The sequence below is a fragment of the Lathyrus oleraceus genome, chromosome 6, assembly GCF_024323335.1.
Source record: "Lathyrus oleraceus cultivar Zhongwan6 chromosome 6, CAAS_Psat_ZW6_1.0, whole genome shotgun sequence".
In the NCBI taxonomy this organism is placed as follows: Eukaryota; Viridiplantae; Streptophyta; class Magnoliopsida; order Fabales; family Fabaceae; genus Lathyrus; species Lathyrus oleraceus.
Genome location: NC_066584.1, coordinates 184,448,358 through 184,461,087, shown reverse-complemented (window position 1 = coordinate 184,461,087; position 12,730 = coordinate 184,448,358). Strand labels below are relative to the sequence as shown.

At 42.2% G+C, this 12,730-nt stretch overlaps 1 non-coding gene across 1 annotated transcript; it reads right to left on the bottom strand.

Moving 5' to 3' along the window:
- Nucleotides 1-383: 383 nt before the first annotated feature.
- LOC127099903 (small nucleolar RNA R71) lies at nt 384-490 on the bottom strand. Its single transcript, XR_007794365.1, has one exon. It is a non-coding gene; the product is annotated as a small nucleolar RNA R71 (small nucleolar RNA).
- Between the last annotated feature and the right edge of the window lie 12,240 nt (nt 491-12,730).

The window sequence follows — 12,730 nt, the reverse complement described above, 5'->3', positions numbered from 1 at the left end:
TGACCGAAGATCAAAACCAAAGACCTCTTAAAGATTTCGCTCAACCATCTAACGAAGAACCTAGTTCTAGTATAGTAAACCCGATCATACCAGCCAATAATTTTGAACTTAAACCATCTCTGTTACAATTAGTGCGACAGAGACAATTCGCGGGTCTCGCTACCGAGAACCCAAACCAACATTTAAAAATATTTCTTCAATTAGCAGATACTTTTAAAACCAATGGAGCTTCTCCTGAGGCAATACGTTTAAGATTATTTCCTTTTTCCCTCATAGATAAAGCCCTATCATGGTTAGATTCCCTTCCACCCAATTCCATTACGACTTGGGATAACCTTAGAAGAGTTTTTCTTGCTAGATATTTTCCCCCAAGTAAGACCGCCGTTCTTCGAAACCATATAACTAGATTTACCCAAAACCAAGGAGAATCACTATTCGAAGCTTGGGAGAGATATAAAGAGTTGTTACGAGCATGCCCACATCATGGCTTAGAAAATTGGTTAATCATTCAAACCTTCTATAATGGACTTCATTACAACACAAAGATGACCATCGACGCTGCCGCAGGCGGTGCTCTGATGAACAAACCTTACCCTGAAGCTAGTGCCCTCATCAAAGATATGGCTCAAAACCATCAATCATGGGGAGTCGAACGGGCGACAATGGAGAAGAAGGAAGCCCAAGGAGGAGTGCATGAACTAAGCTCTATAGACATGATACAAGCTAAAATGGACGCATTAGCTCTCAAAGTCGAGCATATGTACACGAACCCGAATACTGTAGCCGCAGTTTCGTCGGATTGTGAGATATGTGGAACCCAAGGACACCAATCCGCAGAATGCAGTCTATTAAACGAAACCCACTCCGAGCAAGTGAACTACACCCAAGGGAACCCATATTCGAATACCTATAACCCTGGATGGAGGAATCACCCTAACTTCTCCTATAAAAACAATAACCCTATTCAAAATAATGTGCCTCTGAGACCTAGTTATCAAGCCCCTATTTCAAATCAACCTATGCAACCTGTACCACCAAAGCCGAGCCTTGAGAAAATTATGGAAAATTTTATCACCGCTCAAACCCAACAAAACAAGGAGTTCATGAACCAAAACATTCATGTTAACAAATTGATTACTCAGTTAGGAACCAAGGTTGACCAAATAGTTACTCATACCAAGATGCTTGAAACCCAGATCTCTCAGGTAGCTTTAAACCAAACCCCTCAGACTACACCTGGAGGAAAATTCCCTGGACAACCTCAATAAAATCCGAGAGGACAAGCCAATGCCATTACCCTACGAAGTGGGAACGCTTATGATGAGCCACCAAACCCAAGATTGAGTGAACCCGAAACTTCTAAGGAATGCACAAAACCCCGGACGAAGTAAAGGAACCAGAAGAATCTGAAAACCAGGAAGGTCGAGAGAAAGGAGAAGAACCTAAAGATAAAATTTACGTACCGCCCCCGCCGTATAAACCACCTATACCATATCCCCAAAGACTCAAACAAACCCAGATCAATAAACAGTACCAAAAATTTATTAAAGTTATAGAAAAACTTCATGTAGAAATCCCTTTCACATAAGCCATCACCCAAATACCTTCTTATGCAAAGTTTCTAAAAGACATCCTTACCAACAAACGTAGACTTGACGATCTGAAGCCTTTGGAATGTAATGCAATTTACGAGGACAAATTAGCAAAGAAAGATAAAGATCCTGGAAATTTCTCCATTCCTTGCCTTTTGAGTAATCATGTCATCGAAAAAGCTTTTCTAGACTTAGGAGCTAGTGTGAGCTTAATGCCTCTAGCGGTTTGTGAGAGGTTAAACTTAGGAGAATTACAACCCACTAAGATGTCACTTTAGTTAGCCGATAGATCTGTTAAATATCCGATAGGCATTTTAGAAGATGTTCCTGTTAGGATAGGTCAACTATTTATCCCTACTGATTTTGTCGTCATGGACATTGTCGCATTACGCGAAAAACCGGCGGGAAACAAGAACAACAGAGCCGCCACCGTGCGTTATTTATCCCAAAAGAGGGAAAGGAAACGCTCAGAGTAAACCTGGAAAGAACATGGTCCCGCGACCAAAGAGAATGGGATCGGGAATCGGTTATGCGAAGGGAAGCTATTAGCACCCCTACGCATCCGTCGTACTCGACGGGATCCACGCACAAAAGGAAGGAAAATGGTTGCTAAAACACCGCTCACAAACAAACACACACTGGCTGAAAGAGACACAAGAAAACAAAAGAAACTGACTCGGCAGGACATCGCGTCCTGGGCCTACTTAGTCTATCAGGCATAGACATCAGAGTCAAAGTAGTTCGAACTGGGGGAAAAACATGCTCGCTAGGATGTCGCATCCTATGCATACGTATCTTCTTGGACTAAGAAGAATCAGAGCATTCGTAGCTCGGTTGACGCACACAAACAAAACAAACACAGGAAATCGACTGCCAATCGCTGGGCTTACGTCAAACTCCTACACAACACACGGGCAAACATGGAACCCGAATGCCAATCGCTGGACTTACATCAGCTTCCGAACCAAAACACACCCACACCGGAAACCAGATGCCACTCGATGGACTTATACCGGACTCCAAGCACACAACAAGAGGATATAGACTGCCAATCGCTGGGCTTACATCCATCTCCTGACACACACAAAGACAAAACAAAAGGGCGCCCGGAGAGATCAGCTCATCTCCTGCCTACGTACCTCATCTGGTATGAGGATCAGGGCGACGTAGTTCCCCTACGAAGGGATAAAGGACTAGCCTAACCAGATAACAGAGGGAGACACAACTAGGGAGACTACGACTCGAGCCTAGATGTTATCATGCAAAATCATCCCTAAGTTAAGGTTCCTAGCTAACTTGCACAGGGAGCAAGCTGTCCTAAACATGACTTGCACAGGAAGCAAGCCAAACCAAACCTATCTTGCACAGGAAGCAAGCTATAGCAAACACACAAGCACAAATAGCACACACTATATGCAATCAATGGGCTCAATCAAGGTTAGGTTTTAGTCGAGGGGTCATATCAACCTCAACAAACAAACCACTGTAACAGGGTAATATTAGCTCTTAACCCTAACATTGAGAGTTAGGGTGAAGCTGATGAAAGGTGAGTGAAGATGAGACTTCACAGCTCTTATCCCTGGCCTGGGAGAGCTTAAGACAAGAATGTGTGGGTTCAGAAGGTGGGAACCCTTCTACACATGTGACACTGACTCAATGTACAATGATCTTGGGTTAATATCTGCAATGCATCAACACAGTGGTGTGAGCAAAGCAGATGACACACAGAATAGCAGGGGATGGATTGCACATCCCTGATATCTGCCAATGCCTCTTCACTTAGGAGGTCTTTGAGTATGTACGAGGACAAATGTAAACAAACACAAACATCGCCTCTTAAGGAAGACTTCAGACAGGTGTCTGGCCAAGTAACAGGCCAGGTCTTCCAGACTACATGGAGTTAGGATATTATACCTCAATGCAAATGCTCTTAAGCAAAGCAAAGCAAGTTCTCAATGGAACTAAAGCAACTAATGTACCTGAAATCAATCAAATACAATCAGTACTCAGACAAACCAAAACCAAACAGCAAAGATCAACAGTTAATCTGTACAGGCAAACAATAATCATAATGCCCAAAGGGTGCAAGCCATATGGAACAAACTCAAGTTTTAAAACCTACAAAACAAAGTTAAAGTTAGTCATGAACAAGCAACAAGTCAACTCCAATTGAGTAAGCATCATCAAGTATAGGCCATTGTGCTATTAACCTGAAACACAGCTCAAATGTGAGAGCACAAACCACTAGTACAAGACTAGGGTCAAAATGATATCAAAAGGTCAAAACAGAACATGAAACTCATCCAAAATCAAAATCAAACAATTAGGAAACAAATCCAGGTGGTCTCATGTTCATATCATTCATCATTATCATTTCATGATCAAAATAGCACAAAGCATGCAAATAGGAGCTTACAGAAGGCAACAGAATGATTCAACTTAAATCCAATCACAAACATTTCAAAAAATCCTCAAAATATTCATGATCAATCATCATCCATAACATGATAAGCACACCAAATTTCAGCTCATTTGGATCAAGGGAAGCAGGTCAATGAAAATCAGAAAGTCAAAGCAAGTTCAAGCAAACTCATACAAAGCATCAAAACATGCATCAACTTCAATTCAACATAAAACAGAAACAACACATGATAAATGAATGGGACTAAAACCATGACAAACTTTAAGATGTCTAAAATTCACATTCCAAATTTCAAGTCCATCCAATTAAGCATTAGAATTTCACAAATCAAATGAAATCATGTCTCACAAGAAGTTCACATTTGGTCAAACAGGGGAGAAATTATCAAACAAATAGGAAATGCATTCAAAAATTCCAGGAAACTTCACAAGCATTCTCAACATTCACAAGTATCCTCATGCAAGTATCCAGACCATTTTGAGTTCAATAAGCATGGTAACAAAAATCAAGAAGTTGGACATGAATGGTGTGACACAAATTGTCACACCTCTATTCAAAAAATCATATCTCATCAACCAGCAACGATAAAATCATAAACTCTATACCAAAATCACCATGAACATGTCTAGTTTGAGCACAAAAAATTTGAGAGGAATTGGATTAAGTATCATCATTTCACAAGCAAAATGGCAAGGCATACACAATTTGGACACACATGAACAAACCCTAGGCATTTTTAAAATCTACACGTGCAAAAATTCTGGAAAAACACCATAATAAACTAGAGATCATGAGGAGAAATTCACAAAAAATCCCATGTTATTTGGACAAATATTGGAAGAGTTATGAATTTTCTAAGATCACCATGCCAAATGAAATAAAAATTGAAATGAAGAAATGATTTAAATGAAATAAATACGGATAATGGCATTTGCGTAAATACAAGGCCACTTAAGTGAAACACTGCGTTTCACTTAAGGGCGTGTCAGCCAACGATTGGTGCATGGCCATGGGAAACACGAAACACATGCAGACTTGGCTCAGCATGGATCAAACGCGGGTTTGGCTAGGGTTTAAGCAAGCGTTCATCAACGTGTTCATCGTCCAAAATCCAGCAAGAATATTTTGCAACCAAAATCAACAAACGATATACCAATGCGTTCATTTCATCATGTACATCATCAAAACAACAATCATTTAACCTAATTCAAACTCATATGGAAGAAACAAGCAAAATAACATTCAACCATCAAACTTCAAATCAGCATTTCTCTCTCAATACTCAACGAAAATCGAAACTACAAAGTTCAGTGAACTCAGCATGGCAAGATCTATGAAATACACATCCTAATTTTAACAAATATAAGGTTTGAAATCCAACCTGATTTGAAGAACAGAGATGATTCGTGGTTTTTTGGCCGTGATAAGTTGAAACAGAAGCGCCTTGAGGTTCCAGATGATGAATGGAGGAGTGTTGAAGGTTCAGTCGCTTTGATTTCAGCTCAAAAGCTCAACTACCATGGAAGAGGTTCAATGGAACAGTGCTGGTTTTAGCTTCAACAGTTGGGAAACTATGCTTGCAAAAGCTTCAAAAATGATGGTAGGTGATGGATCAATGAACAAGGGCACGAGTTCTTTGGAGATTTTTTCAGAGAAATCAAGATGAAGAAAATGAGAGAGTCTCTTTCTAGATCTAGATCTGAGTAGAAAATGGAATGCCAAGTGTGTTTTCTGTTATGATTAACTATATGTACCAACTGTTAATGAATTGTGTTAATTAATCTTAAGCCAAGCCTTGGTAATTAGTGAAAATGAGTATTTGGACAAATTGCTAAAATCAACTCATTATGCATGGGGTGCATGCTACAGTGCACGAAAATGGGCCTAAACACATCCCAAAGATGGTTTTTGATCATTTGCAATTGGTAGAATGTGTAGAAAATGTTCAATTTGAAAGTCAATTTTTCACCTCTCCCTTTTTAAATTCAAACCACTTGAAAAAAGGCCATTTTGATTGGATGATTTTTGGTGAAATGTGATGAAGGATTTGGATAGAGCATGTCAAATGTGACTTGTAGCAAAAAACCTCACTCAATTTGGCCAAATGGTTTGAAAGTTATCTCACTTTGAAGTTCAACTTTTCTTGAAAATGATTTGATCATAACTTGCCAACCACAAATGAGAAATGAGTGTTCTTGGACTTTTTGGAAAGGTGAGAACAAGATATTCAACTTTCATGTTGGTCAAAAATTCATTTGAAGCTTGTATGATGAAGTAAATTTGAGGAGAAAAACTTTCCATTTTTGGCAGTTTCCAATTACAGGTCACCTGCTATTTTAGGAAACTTTTTGTCTGACTTTATTTTCTCCAATCTTGATCTTTGAAATGTCAAATGATACTTGTATGGACATGAATGAAGCCTTTCAAACCATCTCCCACCTTCAAATCCATAAAATCAGGCACAATTGACCACAGTTGACCATAGTTGACTTTCTAGGGTTTCTAGTGGATTGAACAATGACTGATGACTTCTGAGCCCCCAATCCTTGACCAAACCACTTCAAAAGGACCCCTAGGTCATGTGAACATGTTGGACCAACCCTAGGGCCTTGCTTCCTTGAGAAATGCACCTGCTTGCTTTGGTTGACTGATCCTCCTAACCAGTTGACCTAATCTTGTCTGATGGCTTGCACTTGGGCAAAGGACAATGCAATGCTATGCAGTGGACTATGTAATGTTAATGACCTAATATGAAATGAATGTACAAAATGGGAGGTGCAAATTTGAGGTGCTACAGCTGCCCCTATTCAATCAACTAGGAACCTGAATGGATGAGAGCAACGGCTGTCAGACTTTCAGGGTAAACAGGGATTGAATACCGAAGAACCGTAGAAATTTGCACTCTGCTGGATATGATACAAGAAAAGCCAAGTCATTTACCGATGACGGCTGCACGACAACTTCAGAAAAGCGAAACCATTTACCGATGGCTAAATACTGGAAACTTGACATTTACCGATGTCAACTTCAACGAAACCATTTACCGATGGCTGCTGGGAAACAATCTTGATTTTAAAAGGAAGCAAGACCATTTACCGATGGTGGCTTCAAAGCAACTTGATATTTACCGATATCAACTTCAGCAAGACCATTTACCGATGGCTGCTCCAACTAGGGACTCGATATTTACCGATATCGAAGAAAGCGGAGCCATTTACCGATGGCTGCTAAACTGGGCATTCGATATTTACCGATATCGAAGCAAACAGGGCCATTTACCGATGGCGTCTCCACTCGGGGAGGAAAAAGGTATTTGCAAATGGAATCAGACAAGACGTTTACCGACGACTCTTGGGGATTTTATTTTACCAACAGGGAAAAACACACGATCAGACATTTACCGATGACTGGGATGAGACTCGATCTTTACCGACATCGAAAGATGATGTTTACCGATATCCCAAAAACGACCAGACATTTACTGATGACTGGGGGGAACACTCGACCAGACGTCAACGGACGATAGGGGGAGGCTTGACGTTTATCGACACCAACGGAAAGGTGAGCACTTTACTGAGGAAGGAAAAACAAATACTTGCAACTGGAAATCAGACAGGACGTTTACCGACGACTCTACTGGAGATCTCTAGCTGGGGAATTATCATACATTTACCGGAAAAAAACTTGACGTTTACCGACATCGAAAGATGATGTTTACCGACATCAAACAAAGGCGACCAGACATTTACTGATGACTGAGGTGAGACTCGATGTTTACCGACACCAAAACAATGGTGTTTACCGACACCAAAGAAAGAACACACGCGGGTGCTGACACGACACTTACCGGTATCACAAGAATGACATCTTAAATACGTCAAGGCAAGGCTGACCACTTGCTGGGGATCTCACTGGGGAGAAACAAGCTTTCCGTTCGCGGACAGGTGAGGAAATAAACCTCTTTGGGGAATATCAATCCTGAATGCTGTCAGGAGCAACTGTAGCGGACGTGTTGTACCGAAGTTGATCAAAAATACGCTTCTGCCGGGGATACGGTCTGGTTGGGTTAACACATGAATGCATATGTTTGAATTTTTCTATGGCGTAATGCTCCATATGGAATGGAAATGCTACGCAGTTTTGAGGATGCAATGATCACTACATGCAAAATGAAAATGATGAAAACTCCGCTGGGGAGTCCAAAGATCAGATACTCCAACTATGTGGGAAGACTCTGCTGAGGAGTACTCTGCGGGGAGAGCACCGACTTCTCACTCATGCTGGAGAAAGATACTGTTGCTGGGGAAAGGATAAACTCCGCTGGGGACATCCTTCAAGACCCAATCCACTCGGGGACTCAGCTTGGGGGAACAACCAAAACAACTCGCCGGGGACGAACCAAGGCGACTGCACTGAGGGGTAAACAAAGCAACTCGCTGGGGAGTAACAAGGCGACTTGCTAGGGACAACCTGGTGACTTCACTGGGGAGAGCCAACCAATCCACAAGTAGGAAAAACTCTGCTTTGAGAACTAAATGCTACTCCGCTGGGGACGACCCACCCAGTCCACAGATAGGATAAAAGCTGGAGATAAATTTATTGAACCCGCTCCACTTGGGGGCTCGCTGAGGAAGATTATCAATACCAATCTCTGCTCAAGTGCTAGGGAAAGCAACCCTGTTGGGGATAACACACCACTCTGCTGAGGAAGAGCACAATTCTGGGGAATAAACTACCGACACCTCCGCTGGGTATAGGCAATCCTTAGACCGGCTGGGGAACAGAATAGCCTATCCACAGACATCTCCGCAGGGGAACAAAGCTCTGATAGCTTCCATACTTGCTTAGGGAAATACCTGCTGGGGTAACGTCCTTACAGATGCCAATCTGCAAAACAGCACAACAAAATGCCCCTAGGGGATACATGGACAAGATACGCTCAAGTGTCCTCAACATTCAAAGTGATTTTCAAATGTTTCATCTTTTTGCACGTTATTGTTTAGCCTTCATGTTCTTATATGCAATGCTTATCAAAAATTCGGACGTTTTTGCAAACAAAACAGTAAAAATAAAAACAAGAGAACTATTTATCTGAATAACGACTTTTATTGATTGAAAATGTGCCTGAAAAGGCAAATACATTGGGAAGCAATTCCTAGAAGGAGGTAATTGCGCACAGAAGGAAAATAAACTATCCTAATGGCAATGTGAACACGGCATCCACTAGTTCCCAATTCTATTATAACTCACAGATCATCAGTTTTTTCTCCCAACTCCTTGCTTTCTGAGAAGAATGACTGGACCGATCACATCTTTCGAGATGGCAGACGACGAAGCGCGATGAAGTACAGATAACTCAGACTGTAGTCTTCGCTCTAATCCCTCTTTTGCCTGGATCGCCCTTTCGGATTTTCAATCCACCGGGATACCCATTTTTGCCTAAGCCACCCTTGCGGGTTTTCGACTTACCGGGTGTACAAATTCTTTTCCTTTTATCCCTAATTTTTTCACGAACCTTTTCTTTCTGTTTTTTTTGGTTCGCCGGGATGCCCTTTTTTGCCTGGACTCTTTTGTTCTTTTTGTCCAGCGGGTCAATTTATGCGAAGTATTTTTTGACTACATCTGAGTTAACAGGGGACGGAAAATCTTCACCATCCATAGTTGTAAGCATCAAGGCTCCACCGGAGAAGACCTTCTTCACAACATATGGACCTTCATAATTAGGAGTCCACTTGCCCCTGTTATCTGTACCGGGAGGAAGGATCCTCTTCAAAACTAAATCACCAGTTTGATAGCTCTGAGGACGCACTTTCTGATCAAAGGCTCTCTTCATCCTTCTCTGATACAACTGCCCATGGCACACAGCTGCTAACCGTCTCTCTTCGATAAGGCTCAACTCATTAAACCTTGTTCGAATCCACTCGGCTTCGTCCAGCTTAACATCTAACAAAACTCTCAGAGAAGGGATCTCCACTTCAACTAGTAGGACTGCTTCCATACCTTACACAAGGGAGTACGGGGTTGCCCCGGTCGACGTACGTACTGAGGTACGGTACCCATGCAAAGCGAAAGGCAACATCTCATGCCAATCCTTGTACGTTACGACCATCTTCTGCACAATCCTCTTGATATTCTTGTTTGCTGCCTCTACAGCACCATTCATCTTCGGTCTGTACGGAGAAGAATTGTGATGTTCAATCTTGAAATCTTTGCAAAGCTCTTTCATCATCTTATTATTGAGATTCGAACCATTGTCAGTGATGATTCTCTCGGGAACTCCATAACGACAGATGATTTCTTTCTTGATGAACCGGGCAACCACTTGTTTGGTAACATTAGCATAGGAAGCTGCTTCCACCCACTTGGTGAAGTAATCAATCGCAACCAAGATGAAGCGATGTCCATTCGAAGCAGTAGGCTCAATCTTCCCAATCATGTCAATGCCCCACATGGCAAACGGCCAAGGCGAGTTCATGACATTCAGAGGGCTCGGTGGTACATGCACCTTATCAGCATAAATTTGACACTTATGGCACTTCCGAGCATACTTGAAGCAATCGGATTCCATAGTCATCCAGTAATAACCGGCTCTCAACAATTTCTTGGACATTGCATGACCACCAGCATGGGTACCAAACGAACCCCCATGCACTTCCTACATCAACATGTCTGCTTCGTGTCTATCCACGCATCTGAGCAAGACCATGTCAAAGTTCCTCTTATACAGCACATCATCCTGATTCAAGTAAAAGCTTCCAGCTAGCCTTCTCAGGGTCTTCTTATCATTTTTTGACGCACCTTCAGGATACTCCTGGCTCTTGAGGAAGTTCTTGATGTCATAATACCACGGTTTCTCATCAATCACAACAGACTTGGCTGCAAACACATACGCAGGCCTCTCGAGTCGATTCACCGCAACATGTGGCACATGATTCCACCAATGAACTTTGATCATAGAGGATAACATAGCCAAGGCATCAGCCATTTGATTCTCATCCCGGGGGACATGGTACAACTTCACCTTCTTGAAGAACGTCAGTATTCTTCTGGTGTAATCTCTATACGGAATCAAATGCGGCTGGTTCGTATTCCAATCTCCATTAACCTGATTGATCACTAGAGCGGAATCTCCAAATATGTCAAGGGTTTTGATCCTCAAATCAATGGCTTCTTCTATCCCCATGATACAAGCCTCATACTCAGCTTCGTTGTTGGTGACGTCAAAAGTCAATCTGGCAGAGAAAGGTATATGTGCACCTTTGGGATTAATCAATACTGCCCCAACACCATTGCCATTCATATTCACAGCCCCATCAAACATCAGTGTCCACTTGTCATCCGGATCCGGTCCCTCATCGACAAGAGGCTCTTCGCAATCTTTCATCTTCAAATACATGATGTCTTCATCAGGGAATTCAAACATCATAGGCTGATAGTCGTCAATCGGTTGCTCGGCGAGATAGTCTGACAAAACACTACCTTTGATGGCCTTCTGAGACGTGTATTGAATATCATATTCTGTTAGAATCATCTGCCATCGAGCAACGCGCCCGGTTAGAGCCGGCTTCTCAAAGATGTACTTCACTGGATCCATCTTAGAAATCAATAAGGTAGTATGGTTCAACATATACTGCCTCAGTCGGCGAGTAGCCCAGGCCAAAGCACAACAAGTTTTCTCGAGCAGTGAATATCTTGTTTCACAGTCGGTAAACTTTTTGCTAAGGTAGTATATGGCATGCTCTTTTCGACCAGACTCGTCATGTTGTCCCAATACACACCCCATCGAGTTCTCAGTCACTAATAGGTACATTATCAATGGTCTCCCTGGAACTGGAGGTATAAGGATCGGAGGTTTCTGTAAATACTCTTTTATCTTGTCAAAAGCTTTCTGACAGTCATCATTCCACCTGATTGCTTGATCTTTTCTTAGCAATTTGAAAATTGGTTCACACGTGGCAGTTAGGTGAGATATGAACCTTGCAATGTAGTTCTACCTCCCTAAAAACCCGCGGACTTGCTTTTCCGTTTTCGGTTCAGGCATCTCTTGAATAGCTTTGACTTTTGTTAGATCAACCTCAATCCCTTTCTCACTGACAATGAAACCCAACAGCTTACCGGATCTCACCCCAAACGTACACTTGTTTGGATTCAGCCTCAGCTTGAACTTTACCAGTCTGTCAAACAGCTTCTGCAAATTAACCAAGTGCTCCTCTTCTGTCTGCGACTTCGCAATCATATCATCCACGTACACTTCAATTTCTTTGTGCATCATGTCATGAAAGAGAGTCGTCATTGCCCTCTGATAGGTAGCACCGGCATTCTTCAGCCCTAATGACATCACCTTATAGCAGAACGTGCCCCAAGGTGTAATGAATGTCGTCTTTTCCATGTCCTCTGGCGCCATCTTAATCTGATTGTAACCAGAAAAACCGTCCATGAAAGAGAATACCGAGGATTGAGCCGTATTATCAACCAATACATCAATGTGAGGTAATGGGAAATCATCTTTCGGGCTCGCTCTGTTCAAATCCCGGTAATCGACACACATTCTGACTTTGCCATCCTTCTTCGGCACAGGAACGATGTTGGCCACCCACGGTGGATAACTGGTAACAGCCAGAAAACCCGCATCCCACTGCTTCTGAACCTCTTCCTTGATCTTGACAGCCATATCAGGACTCGTTCTCCGAAGCTTCTGCTTAACTGACGGACACTC